The sequence below is a fragment of the Staurois parvus genome, unplaced genomic scaffold (assembly GCF_062004578.1).
Source record: "Staurois parvus isolate SC_StPar_1 unplaced genomic scaffold, SC_StPar_1.0 ptg000217l, whole genome shotgun sequence".
In the NCBI taxonomy this organism is placed as follows: Eukaryota; Metazoa; Chordata; class Amphibia; order Anura; family Ranidae; genus Staurois; species Staurois parvus.
Genome location: NW_028318013.1, coordinates 9593341 through 9608635, shown reverse-complemented (window position 1 = coordinate 9608635; position 15295 = coordinate 9593341).

Genomic DNA, 15295 nt, shown 5'->3' with positions numbered 1-15295 from the left:
ATTCTGTGTCCCTCAGTAACAATTCTGTGTCTGTCCCTGAGTAACAATTATGTGGCCCTAAGTAACGTTTCTGTGGCCCTCAGTAACAATTCTGTGTCCCCCTGATTAACGTTTATGTGGCCCTAAGTAACGGTTCTGTGGCCCTCAGTAACGGTTCTGTGGCCCTCAGTAACGGTTCTGTGGCCCTCAGTAACGGTTCTGTGGCCCTCAGTAACAATTCTGTGTCCCTGATTAACGTTTCTGTGGCCCTAAGTAACGGTTCTGTGGCCCTCAGTAACAATTCTGTGTCCCTGATTAACGTTTCTGTGGCCCTAAGTAACGGTTCTGTGGCCCTCAGTAACAATTCTGTGTCCCTGATTAACGTTTATGTGGCCCTAAGTAACGGTTCTGTGGCCCTCAGTAACAATTCTGTGTCCCCGATTAACGTTTCTGTGGCCCTAAGTAACGGTTCTGTGGCCCTCAGTAACAATTCTGTGTCCCTGAGTAACAATTCTGTGTCTGTCCGAGTAACAATTCTGTGGCCCTAAGTAACAGTTCTGTGGCCCTCAGTAACAATTCTGTGTCCCTGAGTAACAATTCTGTGGCCCTAAGTAACGGTTCTGTGGCCCTCAGTAACAATTCTGTGTCCCTGAGTAACAATTCTGTGTCTGTGCGAGTAACAATTCTGTGGCCCTCAGTAACAGTTCTGTGGCCCTCAGTAACAATTCTGTGTCCCTGAGTAACAATTCTGTGGCCCTAAGTAACGGTTCTGTGGCCCTCAGTAACAATTCTGTGTCCCTGTGTAACAATTCTGTGTCTGTGCGAGTAACAATTCTGTGGCCCTAAGTAACAGTTCTGTGGCCCTCAGTAACAGTTCTGTGTCCCTGAGTAACAATTCTGTGTCTGTGCGAGTAACAATTCTGTGGCCCTAAGTAACAGTTCTGTGGCCTTCAGTAACAGTTCTGTGTCCCTGAGTAACAATTCTGTGTCTGTGCGAGTAACAATTCTGTGGCCCTAAGTAACAGTTCTGTGGCCCTCAGTAACAATTCTGTGGCCCTAAGTAACGGTTCTGTGGCCCTCAGTAACAATTCTGTGTCCCTGTGTAACAATTCTGTGTGAGTAACAATTCTGTGGCCCTAAGTAACAGTTCTGTGGCCCTCAGTAACAGTTCTGTGTCCCTGAGTAACAATTCTGTGTCTGTGCGAGTAACAATTCTGTGGCCCTAAGTAACAGTTCTGTGGCCCTCAGTAACAATTCTGTGTCCCTGAGTAACAATTCTGTGGCCCTAAGTAACGGTTCTGTGGCCCTCAGTAACAATTCTGTGTCCCTGTGTAACAATTCTGTGTCTGTGCGAGTAACAATTCTGTGGCCCTAAGTAACGGTTCTGTGGCCCTCAGTAACAATTCTGTGTCCCTGAGTAACAATTCTGTGTCTGTGCGAGTAACAATTCTGTGGCCCTAAGTAACAGTTCTGTGGCCCTCAGTAACAATTCTGTGTCTGTCCCTGAGTAACAATTCTGTGGCCCTAACTAAAGTTTCTGTGGCCCTAAGTAACAGTTCTGTGGCCCTCAGTAACAATTCTGTGTCTGTCCCTGAGTAACAATTCTGTGGCCCTAACTAAAGTTTCTGTGGCCCTAAGTAACAATTCTCTGGCACTCAGTAACAATTCTGTCTGTCCCTGAGTAACAATTCTGTGGCCCTAATAACGTTTCTGTGGCCCTAAGTAACAGTTCTGTGGCCCTAAGTAACAATTCTGTGTCTGTCCCTGAGTAACAATTCTGTGGCCCTAACTAAAGTTTCTGTGGCCCTAAGTAACAATTCTCTGGCACTCAGTAACAATTCTGTCTGTCCCTGAGTAACAATTCTGTGGCCCTAATAACGTTTCTGTGGCCCTAAGTAACAATTCTCTGGCACTCAGTAACAATTCTGTCTGTCCCTGAGTAAGAATTCTGTGGCCCTAACTAGCGTTTCTTTGTCCCTAAGTAACGGTTCTGTGGCCCTCATTAACAATTCTGTGTCCCTGAGTAATGGTTCTCTGTCCCTAAGTAACGTTTCTCTGTCCCCAAGTATCGTTTCTGTGGCCCTAACTCTGTCCCTAATACAGAGCGGTCTGCCTCTGTTCAATGACTGCAGGCAAATGAAGAATTCCAAAATGGCCGCTATTTATAGCTCGACCATTACACAGTGCTGGCTGGCTGGCTGCTGATTGGCTGATGGGATCACATGTCATTGAGGAATGCATTATGGGTCAGCGCGCCTTCCCAGACATCCCCGCTCTGTCGCCGCACATGTCCGCCGCCATTTTCGGAAAAATTTCGATTCGCGCGTCCGAAGTAGGCTATTTTTCGGATTCGGCGCGAATCGAAATTTTTCCGATATTCGACTCGAATTCCACTTCGGCTACTTCGATTCGCTCATCTCTACTTATATCCTTTCTTTATACTTCTTCCCCCAAACGTACAGAGAGTTTCCTGGTAGTTCTACCTATGTACTGGAAATTACAAGGACATTCCAGCAGATCGTAACGTAGGAGCTATCACATGAAATAAATTTCTTTATCTCATATGATGAACCATTGTGTTTTGGATGCGGTCACTTACCCACCACAGCTGTTGTGATCTGCCAGTGAGCCTAATTAATGTGAGAATACGTGCACGTAGAAGTAAGACACTGGCACATAAATGCAGTTTGCCAACTTCCTAAAATTCTATTTTATTGAGGAACTAACAGTAACATTTATAGGTCTCATGATGCAGGAAAAGCATATACATTGATTGGGTGAAAAGTCCACTAGGTTTCTGTGTGTTGTTCCATCCATGTTGATATCTTCCAATCATTGTCCCCAAAACGACTCATTCCCTTTTATTATTATTATTATTATTATTATTATAATACAGTATTTATAAAGCGCCAATAGTTCGCTCAGCGCTGTACATTACAGAGGGGAACAGAACATGTGACAGAACAATACCAATACAATGCAAAACATGACGGGATCGAGGGCCCTGCTCTTTCGAGCTTACATGGGGGTTGCTTATGTTAAAAGATACTTTCCTTCTAATGAGTCGCCGAGGGTGAGACTCTGAATGAAGGCGCCATCTTAATTATCATTGTTCTGTCAACTTATATCTGATTGTTTACTTAAGAGAGTAAGGAATTTAAAGAGAAAGAAGCCGAAAGTAGCAAGACTATAAAATTGTCATTTTACTGATCATCTAATAGAACGTGGACTTTGTATCACAATCCACTACAATCCCCCCTTAAAATGGCTATTTTATTCCTGACTGTCCCTATGTCTTTCTGATGTCCTAACTGCCTGGTGGCCCTCCCCTTGGAACTCTTTTAAGACGCATATAGAGCCCCCGAGTGGCTAATCCATCCCTAGAGTCTCGATACATCCTGAGAAGGCCACAGTCAGGCACTGTCTTTCCCTGCTTATAGTTGTCTGTTAAAGGGGGGAAATTGTAGCATTCCCTTTTTTTTTTTTTTTTTTATAAGTTTGAAATATGATGGTCAGGGGCCACGGTCTGTAAGGGATATAGGATTCCCTTTCTTCACGGGGGAGTTCAGCATTGTTATAGTTCAGGAATGTTGGGGAGATCTCGTTCACAGCTTTTCCTATTAGCCTCTTAATGCAAGGGATCACACAGCAGGCGACTACCACCATTAGAATGATAATACCCAGGATAACCACCCCTGCTTGGGCGAGGGCTTTCTGCCAGCCACTCAGCCATCCAAACCACTGATCCCAGGGATGTGTAATACCTGAGTTTTCCTTAAGTTCATTTGATAGGTCCTCCAGCTTCTTGATGGCCAGTGTCACCTTCCCATTTGGGCCTGTGTTATCTGGGATATACGTACAGCAGGTCATGGTCTTTGGTATCATTTTACAGACCCCCCCTTTTTCAGCTAATAACATATCGAGTGTCATACGATTTTGAAAGACCATGTTAGAAGTAGCCTCCAACTGCTCTGCTATCCCCTTTAGGGCATCTCGTGTGTAATTTACAAACCGTTGTTGATTATAGTAAATGTAGTTTATCCAATCTACATTCTTGTTCTCAGTGATGAAGAGGAATATTGATTCAAATCCTGCGGCCACCTGGTCTCACCTGGAATTCATCGGGTACCTCCCTTGGGACTCCTATTGTGTCTATATAGACATGGGGGTCAAAACTCCCTTGTGGGGCACTTCGTTTCTGCTTGGTTGCATGGGGGGGTTGGGCGGCCCCTTAAGTAACGGATCTGAGAGGATATGCAGTGGCATTATGGCCTTGGCAAGGGTACATTCCCCACTCCATTTTCCTGTCAGTCGGGTCCTAATCTTCTGATCACCACAGATCCAGAATATATCCCCCAATGATATGACCTGGTTCTGGGTTAGATCTGACCGGGCTGTACTATAAGCAGCACAGATTTCCTTTGTGAAATTCCCCAGGAACCTTCCTCCTCCCTCGTAGTTGGCATAGCAGGTATAATTACCGGGATATATAGTTAAACCATTTGGGGCCTTTTTGTCTCCTTGGACTAGGGGGTAATGCTTCTACCAGTCCTCACATAAAGACTGGTTCGTAGAGATGTTAGTATACAGGCTTAAGACACACTCCTCTATGGAATCTGGTAGGGTTAGTGGCACCATCCCCAGATGTGGTCTGGCATGTCCACACACATAGCAGTTGGACTTATTATGCGAGTTTGCATTGTATCTCATCCATTCTAACCACAGATTAGTGTCTGAGAAGCCGGTTTCTACTGCTATGGTATTTTCATATGTAGGGTTTGCTATGGCCACCATCTCTGCCAACGTTTTGATCTTTGGCATAAGTGGGTTGTGGGTGGGAGCGGTATTTCTGGAAGATTCCCATCGTTTTGACCCATACATATCCTTTATCCAGAATTTTCCCATCATTCCCCCATGTGCCCCTGCCAACCAATGTCCCAAACAGTAAAGCCCCTCATCTCCTGGGCTGTGGTTCTCCAGTGTCCACCTCAGGATCTGGAATGTAGGAGAAAACTTGTGCATGGATATTAGTCAACACACGTGCCAAAGATATCACATACTTTGTCAATGAGTCAGACTGCAATTGTAATCGTTGAGGATAGTAGGTACCCAGTCTAGGGGCGGACCCAAACAAAATCTCATAGGGAGACAACCCATGACTTCCCCTTGGTGTGTATCTAACACTAAAGAGAGCAAAAGGGAAGCTGTCCGGCCATCCCATGCCTACCTTTTGGGCCATTTTTAAAATTCTTGACTTCAGGACCCCATTCAGGCGCTCTACCTTCCCACTACTCTGGGGATGATAGGGTGTGTGAAACGCAAGTGTGACCCCCAGAGCCCCCCAGATCTCTTTTGTGACATTGGCAATAAAAGCCGGTCCCTGATCGCTTTCAACCACCTCGGGCACCCCATATCTGCAGACTATCTCCGTGAGCAGCTTCTTGGCAGTGGTTCTTGCCGTCTGGTTGGTTACTGCGAATGCCTCTGGCCATCCTGAGAACATATCCACCACCACTAAGGCATATTCGAACAGTCCACTTTTTGGCATCTGGATGTGATCTATCTGGATCCTTTGGAATGGGTATAACGTCTTGGCCAGATGTTTGTTGGGAGGTTTCTCAGGTCTTCCAGGGTTGCACTTGGCACACACAACACAAGACTTACAGAATCTTTCTGTGTAAGCCGTAATTCCGGGTGCCACGTAGAACTTGTTGATCAAGGAGTTCATTAACATCTTGGACAGGTGTGACGCCCCATGTGCCGACTGCACTGTCGCCGGATATAAGGATCTGGGGAGCAAAACCTTCTTCCCCAGCACCCACAACTCTTTGTCCTCAACTGCTCCTTTCTGTATCCATTCCTTCCTCTCTGCTTCTGAAGCATTATCCTGGGCTTCCTGGAGTTGGCTGTCCTTGGGCTGATGAATTAACACAGGCACCACCTCACTGCACATCTCTTCATCCTCTTCCTGCTCCCTGACCGCAGCTTGCTTAGCAGCCATGTCTTCGGTGACATCTTCTGTTTCTTCTACCCCCCCCTCTGGAAGAGGAAGAAGAGTTGCAGGATTTATCTGGGTGCATCTGACCAGGGTAAAATGATCAGGCAGGAGGAGGGAGCCTTGTAGTACCATTGTGTCGGTAGTCACAGCATATCCAGTGTGGTAGGTGCCAGCATTATCTGCAAAGCGGGATCCATCCACAAAGAGTATTAGGTCAGGATTTGATAGGGGCGTATCATGGACTGTTGGTAGGTGTGTAGTTTCTGCCTGCATAAGTTCCAAACAGTCATGTGCCATATCCTCTGGTGCCATGTCTGCCAGATGATTTCCTTTTGCTTCCATAGTGGTCAATTTACCGTGGGCCTTCACCTTCAGTATGGCCACTTCAGCTGGTAGTAAGAGTGCTTCCATAAGGTGGTCGATCGCCTTTCCATGCTTTACAGGAGTCCCAGCTGCCATGAGGAAGCCCCTCATTTTCCAGATTAGACCAAAGTCAAGTGCAACGCCCAATGCATATCTGGAGTCCGTGTAAATGTTAGCTGTCTTTCCTTTTGTTAACTCACAGGCTTTGGTGAGGGCCCTTAGTTCAGCCTCTTGTGCAGACATAAAAGGTGGAAGAGGTCTAGCTTGCTTGTAGTCGCAGATGTCTGGCAGCAGATAGATGTTTGGGTTGGGTTTGATTCAATATTGAAGTGATGTCATGGGGGGCCAGAAATGTGAGGGGGTGTCCTAGGACCAAGTCTGCCGTCTTATCCAGGAGAAGATGGGCAGCAAAAACAGCCTTCAGACAGGAGGGACCACCCTGTGCAACTGGGTCCAGCCTGCCGGAGTAATAGCCTAGAGGCCGGAGGTGACCTCCATAGCGTTGTGCCAGGACTCCTGTTGCATGACCCTGCCTCTCAGCCACAAAGAGTTTGAAGGCCTCATCGTAATCTGGTAGGCCTAGTGCAGGTGCAGTGGAAATGGCCTTTTTCAGGCGCTGGAAGTCAAGTACAGCTTCTTCTGTCAGGATGAAGGGTTCAGATTTCAGGGCATCATAAAGGGATTGTTTTAAGATGGAGGCTTCTGGGATCCAGGAACGACAATAGGAAACCAACCCTAGGAAAGCATGCAAGGCTTTTGGTCCCTGAGGTATTGGGACATTGTGGATAGCCCGTACTCTATCCGGTGTGAGATGACGAGTGGCTTGGGAAATGCAATGTCCCAAGAAGATGACAGAAGTTTGGCACCACTGTAACTTGTCCTTGGAAACTTTGCAGCCCTGTTCAGCCAGGTGGTGGAGGAGGCTCAAAGAGGCGATTTTTCCTTCAGAGTGGTCAGTGGCACATAGGAGCAAGTCGTCCACGTACTGGAGCACTATGACTTCTGGTTGTGATTGTTGCCAGGTGCTGAGGATGGTTGCCATGGCCTTTGTAAATTGGCTTGGCGAATTCTGGGCCCCTTGGAGCATAACTCTCCAGGTATACTGTCGGCCGGCATGAGTAAAGGCGAAGAGGTACATGCAGTAGGGGTCCAGTTGGACACTGAAGAAGGCATTGGCCAAGTCAATAACTGTGAACACTTGGGCTGTGGGAGGTACCCCTGCAAGCAGGGTGTGGGGGTTTGGCACAATGGGGGTTTCCAAAATAGTTGCCTCATTGACTGCTCTCAGATCTTGAACCATGCGATATTTGGTGGGCTCACCCTTTGGAGTTTTTTTCTTCACTGGGAAAAGAGGTGTATTTGCATGGGGACACACAGGGAATCAATGCCCCATTTTCCAGAAGTACATTGACTTGTTTGGAGATGGCGTCCATCTGGGCCTGCTTCAGAGGGTATTGAGGCTTCCTTGGCAATGGTGCTCCGGGCTTAAGCTGGACTAACCCTGGAGTAACTTTCAGATGGCCAATATCCTCAGGGCCGGTGGACCAGAGAGTGAGTGGCAGCTCCTGTAAGGCCTGTTCTACATGGTCTGGTAAGGGGCGGCCTGAAACTTCCTGTAGAGACATCATCAGTGGTAATGAACACAGAGCCGAGGTGTCCTCCTCTCCCAGGGGAGTGGAGAGCTAAATGGTGCCATCTGGTTGGTAGGATATAGTTGCTTGCAACCTGGATAAGACATCAGCTCCCAGTAGGTTCAATGGGCAAGTGTTTGACACCACAAAACGAGACAGAAGATTGGGTAAGGTGCCAATATGTAGAGGTTTTGTAAGCCAACTGCGTTGTGGGCAGCCGTCCACTCCAACACAGGAGACATCAATGTTTGAGAGGTATGTCTCATTGGGTAGATCTTCTCTCCATAAAACGCTTCTGGCTGCATCTGTGTCCACTAGGAATTGTGTAGGATGTCCCTCAATGGGGACAGTGACCTTTGCTAGGGGCCCACTAGCACAATGTCCATGAGAAGAAACAGCCATAAGGGGGTGGACACAGGCTTGCCTCTGTCCTATTGAAGAAGGTTCAGATGTGGGTCGTGGAGGTGGTGGCATTGCAGACTCTTCCCACCCTGAGTTGTAGTCATTGAGTCGCCGTGGACGTCTGGGAGTTCTGCATTCCCTTCTGAAATGTCCTGGTTTTCCACAGTTGAAGCAAACAAGTGGGTTTCTTCTGGGGACCTGCTCTCCAGTTGACCACATGAGTGGTGTCGGCTTCCGGGTCATCTTGGCCACTTCCAGACCTTTTGCAACCAGCAGTAGTATATCCAGGCTAAGGGTGCGATATTCCGGGCAGGCGACTATCAAACCCTTGCGGACAGACTCCTTTAGTCCTGATACAAATGCGGAGGCCAGCATTTGGGTATGTACCTTGTTATGGACACTGAATCCCAGGTCTGTAAACACCTGTGTCAGTCTGGTATGGAATTTTTCCACCGACTCTGTCTTATCTTGGGTAATATCCTTTCTCCTTTCCTGTAATATACATATACGACTCCCCCGTCCTGATTCAGCTTTTGCTCCACCCATCCCTCATGGTGTAGGGCGCGGGCCACATTAAACCAAGTTTCCGCTGTCTTTAACATGTTGTGCTTCATTAGAAACCCTTTCTTCTCTTTACACAGTTTCCTCCAATTCTCTGCCTGCAATCTTCCTCCGTTTTTACATGTTCCACCCAGTTTACTTAACTTCTCCAACCTTTTTGTGTATTCTCCCCCCTCTCTCTGCTCCACCAACTCACAAGCAAACGAACTGTTCTCCGGCTTCGTAAGTTTCTGTCCCATTTTGTTTTACTTCCTACCTTTGGCTCGCCCTGACCATCCTCTGCCTGCTCCTTTTGTCTGACCTGCTGTTACCGAACCCGGCTTGTGACCCCATTACTCTTTGTCTACCGATCTGTACCGTCTGCCTCGCGTTTACCTACCCGGCTTGCCTGACCACGTCACACCTCTTTACATCTGGCTCCTACCCACTACACGCCATTGGCGGTTGCCTTTACCACGGTTGGTGTCACTCAGGGGTCGCGACCTGGTCCTGGTCTGCTTCAAGTCCATCCCCACCATTAGGGGCTCTGGTGAACCAGCAGACCTGGGCTTAGACTCCACGCCCTGGGGGACTCCGGCCAGTGGGCCACTAGAGGTCGCCATCAGTGTTCGTGACACTGGGTGTAACAAGTCTGACCAGGACTGTAGTATTGGTTGAACAAAGCTCAGCTTACACATAGCCTGTCTGACCAAAGACTGCACTGCGTTTATACAATCCATTAGCACCTGTTGTGAACATGCTGAATAATGCTCCAAGAAGCAATCCACATCATCCTCCAATAACCATACCACAGACTCTACTTGGTCTGTACTAAATGGCGGCAAAAAGTCATCCCTGCTTTCAGGGGTACCAAATAAAGCCAACTCTGCACAAACCTGAATCAATGGTTGCACCTCAGAGAACTCCATGCCCTGATCTACTAGGAAATGAGTATGCATTCTAGCAGCTGCTATACTCCTGGTATACTCCTTCAGAGTCTGATAGGCATAATCTCTGTCATCTAGGACTAGCAGCGACAAATACACAACATCCTCAGGGTGCATCCTTCACAACAATAAGCCAAGATGGCTTCCCTGTGCAGCCACTTCTGGTCAGGACTGGCCTTGGTGTAATGTCAGGGCTCCGGGAATGACCAGAGGTGTGTGGACCGACACAGGGAAACACAGACTTCAGGTATAGCGTGTAAACAAGATAATTTATTAAGGACGCAGCGCAACAAACCAAACCCAAAACTAACACAAATACATACAACAAGGTGAAACAAACCCAAACCTAAACTGATATATATATATATGTATATATATACTGTATATATATATATTTATATATATGGAGCACAACGTAATCAGTCGGTAGCTAACGGGCAAACAGGGTACCAGGAGCGAGCGGAAGAGTGGTCAGGAATAGCCGAGGTCAGGACAGGCGGAGATCGTTCAGAGTCAGGATCAAAGCAGGATCAGGCAGGAAGCAGACAGGATGCAGGTACAGGGGCTCATGGGAAACATACACCAAGGCACTGAACACAGGCCTGGTTCTGCTTAAATACACCTCCTGCAATCAGCCTCAGGTGATGGCCTGATTGCAGGAGTGAGATTCTGGCTGCTGAGAGCACCCGCTGGCCAGCCTTGGTACTGCAGCCCACAAGGCAGGTGAGTTCCACCACCATTGGCGAGTCCATTCCTGACATAAGGATTGTTTATGAAGTTGTTCTAGTTTAGTTATCCTATCAACCATGTCTAAGAATTTTTTGTTCCTATCACGCCTCAATTGAGAGGCCATTTTCAAGAGTAAACCTCTACAAAATGCTTTATGAATGCACCATGCACTAAATACATTTGTTGTAGGAAAGGAATTAATGTCAAAATATTCTTGCAAAGCTGTATTAAGAGTGGAAAGAAAAGCAGGGTTATAATACATAGATACGTCATTACGCCATAAAAACACTGGAGAAAATTTTAAGGACTCCTCAATGCTTAGTGAGATGGGTGCATGATCCGACCACGTCATAGTGTGAATTTCAGCACTGGAGTCATTTTGCAATAATTGGATATCCGTCAAAAAGAGATCTATTCTCGAGTAAGATTTGTGGGGTGCTGAGTAATGTGTATAATCTCTTTCAGATGCATGTAGACATCTCCAAGGGTCGTACAAATTGGCTTCAGATAGCACATTGGCTAAAGAGTGTCTCAGGTTGCGAGAGGGATGGAAAACATCTAATGAATTGTTTATAATAGCGTTAAAGTCTCCACAAATTATGAGGAAGCCCTTCTGAAGTTTAGCCACTTTTTTCCGCAGAGAATTGAAGAAATGGATCTGGTGCACATTAGGAGCATAGAGTTTGACTATGGTATAGGTGATATTGTTAATTTCACACACAATAATTAGGTATCTACCTTTGTTGTCAGACACCTGGGACAGCAATGAGAATGCAACAGAATTCCGGACTGCTATAAGAACTCCACATTTTTTATCAGGACCATTGGACATAAAAACATGTAGAAACTTATGATGTGAATAATGTGGTGTTTTAGTGGATACAAAATGAGTTTCCTGGACATAAACCACATCTCCAGCCAATCGTTGTGCTTCTCTCCACATTGAATGGCGTTTAAACGGGCTGTTAAAACCATGGACTTTCATAGAGATTAATTTCAAGACCATAATGATTTTAGCAAAAATGCTGCAAGGTTGCCCTCATGTGGTACAGAAAGGAAATGCATGGTAGTCTAGAGAATCCAAATAGGTAGGCTTACAGGGACCAAGGTGTTCCAGGGAGGATTAAAAGGTGTCGTCCAATTAGGGTGAGAGGTAGTCAAGGTATGTTCATGCCATATCTTGTTGATCAGGGTGCTCTGTGACAAAAGGGTTGAAAAAAAGGAGAGAAAAACTTGTAAGGAGACAAACAGAACAGTTAGCGTGAAACTTTGTGTGAAATAAATCACTACGGTGGTTGGGGGGTTCAGAGCCAAGAGGCGCAGCTCACTAAGTTGCTGTCGAAGAACACAGCGGGTATACAGCAAAAAATTTGGAGGCATGGAGACGTAGTAACATGTTGCATCATCCTGCTACCTGTCCCCCGTCAGGGGTTATTTTCCTGGGTGAAGCTTTTGTGGGCACTGGTGTTTCCTCTGTCGGTATAAGGTCCCATTTTATGGCTAACTAGAATCCCTCTTCTTCGGAGTTAACCGTGAGCACCCGGTTATCTTTAGTGATAATCAGTTTGGTGGGGAAGCCCCACTGGTATTTGATGTCATTACTGCGTAGCAATTTCGTGAAGGAGCGCAATTTTTTGCGTGCTAAAATGGTGTGTTGTGAAAGATCGGTGAATAAGGAGATCCCAGCATAGGGAGCAGGAAGTGGGGTATTTTTTCGAGCAAATAGCATTAATTCTTCCTTAACATAATAGAAGTGAATTCTCGCTATTATGTCTCTAGGAATGTGATCAGATAGAAATGAGGGCTTAGGCAGTCTATGGGCCTTATCCACCACTACTTCCCTGTTCGGAGTGTGTGGTAGCAGTGCTGAGATCATTTGTTGGATATATTTGCGGAGTTCCGCAGCAGGTATATTTTTGCCAATGCCCCTGAATTTGACATTATTCCTGCGAGAGCGGTCCTCCAGATCCTCTAATTTCACCTTTAAAGCTCTCACATCTTCTTCTACCTCATTATGTGCATCAACTAATTCGTTATGAGCTTTAGCAACTTTGCCCATTTTAGTTTCCACATGCAAGACTCGCTCCCCTAGACATTCAACATCCTTGTTAACTTGCGCCACAAATCCCATCATATCTTTATGCAAAGAGCCTTTGAGGGTAATTAACATATCTTTCATCACTGCCGCAGTGAGGGGTAAGGACTCTGCAGGATATTCCTCCAGTTGTTCAATGAATTCACTGGTGGTATTGTGTGAGACTGAATTTGTGTTTAGCTGATCACACATACTGTAGAGTGCCCTTCACAGAGCAGCGTTGTCTGTGCTTCTGTGGGCTATTAGATGGAGATGAATTTGCAGAGCCTGCAGTCACTGCTGGGCTGGATGTGCGCAGGGGGGAACTGTGACCCACCCCCCTCACATGTCCCTGGTGCTCAGGAGAGGGACTGTGATTGGCGCCTTAATTAGGGGAGGGGCTACCCGCCAGAGCGAAGAACTCAGTCAATTTGCGAGGCCCCTCCTTAGTATTCCTCTTCCCCATGTAGTCTCCTATGTGCCCCCCTCTCTCAGAGGGCTTACTGTTATGTTGACGGGTTCACCCGCTGCCTCCTGTCGCTTCCTCGTACTGCGGATCTCGGCTGCTCCCGGAGCTCTCTAACAGAGCAGCCGTCTCCATCCGCTGCCGGGCACGCCCCCCTGTGGTAATTTTTTTGATAGTGCCCACCATTATGGTTGAGCCTTAGATAGGTAAGGACTTCCCCCTTTGTTTACATATAGCAATTCTTAGGGTTTCATATTATATTTATAATTTAGCTAATTATGCCTCCCTTCTACCAAGCCATATGGCTTTCCATTTCCATCAAGTCTTATGGTTTCCCACTCTTCAGAATGCCCTTATCATTACTCCCTATACCCATGGGCTCTATCCTTTAGATTGTTCACATCATCATTCACATGTATTTATAAACATTCATTTGAGTGCCAGCTATTATGGGTATATCATTCATAATACATAAGTATTATATTTATCTTAATGTCATCTGCCCATAGATTTATTTAGATTGCTACCCACCTTCCTTTCTTCTCCATTTATAATTTTGTACACATGATTTTCATAGTATTTGTATTCCTCTTAAAAATAATTTTAAACTTTTTTTCTAGTATTGCATGTGATTTTTGGTTTCTTACTTACGTGTATAATTTTTTTAATTATTTTTATTATTTATTTTAATATTTTTATTTATTTTCATTTTTCATTATTTGTACTTATTATTTCTTTATTTATTTTTATTACGTTTTCATTTATTTCTATTTTAATTTTTTTCATTTTTATTTTTTTTTTATTTTTAGTATTTTTATTTAGTTTTTTTGTTTCGTTTTGTTGATTTTTTCTTTTAGGGTGTACGTTTAATCAGTGACTTTTTAGTGCCTATATATTTAAAGAAAGATGTATATGGTTTTTATAGAATTTGTATACATATGTCATAAAAGGGTCCCAATTCCTGTATACCCCAGCAGTTTATGCAGCCATTACATATACTATCAATTTGTTCCCAATATTTTTCAATCAGCCATCTTTTTGGAGCTGTCCAATCAACAGTGTTTGGAGTCTGCCAGACTGCTTGAAGTGGATTCTGCCGTTTGCAATGTGCAGTTACCGGCTTCAAAGAGTATTGGATGGGATGGAGTCTTCAGTCTTGTGTTCAGGTTTTTCAGAAGTTCTGCAGGGTGTGTGTGTGTCCAGGTGCACACACTCGTTATAAGGCAGATCTGAGCATAGCTCACAAGTGGTGGAGGTGGAATAGCAGTTGCTATTGCTACAAGCCTGAAGATAGAGCCCTGTCAGGAAAGCTGGAAGCTCCTGGTGGAGACTACAACCCTTGTGAGGGGGATTCTGGGCCCAAGAACTGGGATAGTCTGGCTAACTACGAGAGTCTGGGAGACCAAAAGAGGGTCTGGGAGGCTGAGGAAGCTGTAGAGGCCAGTGAGTCCAAGGGGCTGGAGGGAATCCATGAGTCTCTGGAGGAAGCAAGCTGAGGTACAGGGAAAACTCTGTCAAGAGGCCAAGTGGGGCCTGTACAGCAAGGAACTGTTACTTAGGCTGAGAGAGCCTTAATAGCCAGTGGGCTGGGAGACCAAGCCATGCAGAGGTACTGCTAACCAGAGCCAGGTAGCTCAGCATTTTCACTATGTATTATTTTGAGTGAAGTTGAAACCCCCTGCGTGGGAAACCTTTTATTGAAAGGACTTTTCAGTTACTGTTTAATAAAAGTGGGCTAACAGGCCCTTAAGTTTAGTTCCTGTCTGGCCTGAACTCACCAAAAAAACGCATCTACCATTGAGCTAAGCATCCCCCATATCACAAAATAAATATATATATCACACACTGCTCAAATAAATTAAAGGAACACTTTTTAATCAGAGTATAGCATCAAGTCTGGATGAAGTCATTGGACCCATTGTCAGACCCTACGCTGGTGCAGTGGGTCCTGGGTTCCTCCTGGTGCTCGACAATGCCCGGCCTCATGTGGTGAGAGTATGCAGGCAGTTCCTGGAGGATGAAGGAATTGATACCATTGAATGGTCCCCACGCTCACCTGACCTAAATCCAATGGAACATCTATGGGATATCACGTTTTGGTCTATCTGACGCCACCAAGTTGCACTTCAGACTGTGCAGAAGCTCAGTGATGTCTTGGTCCAGATC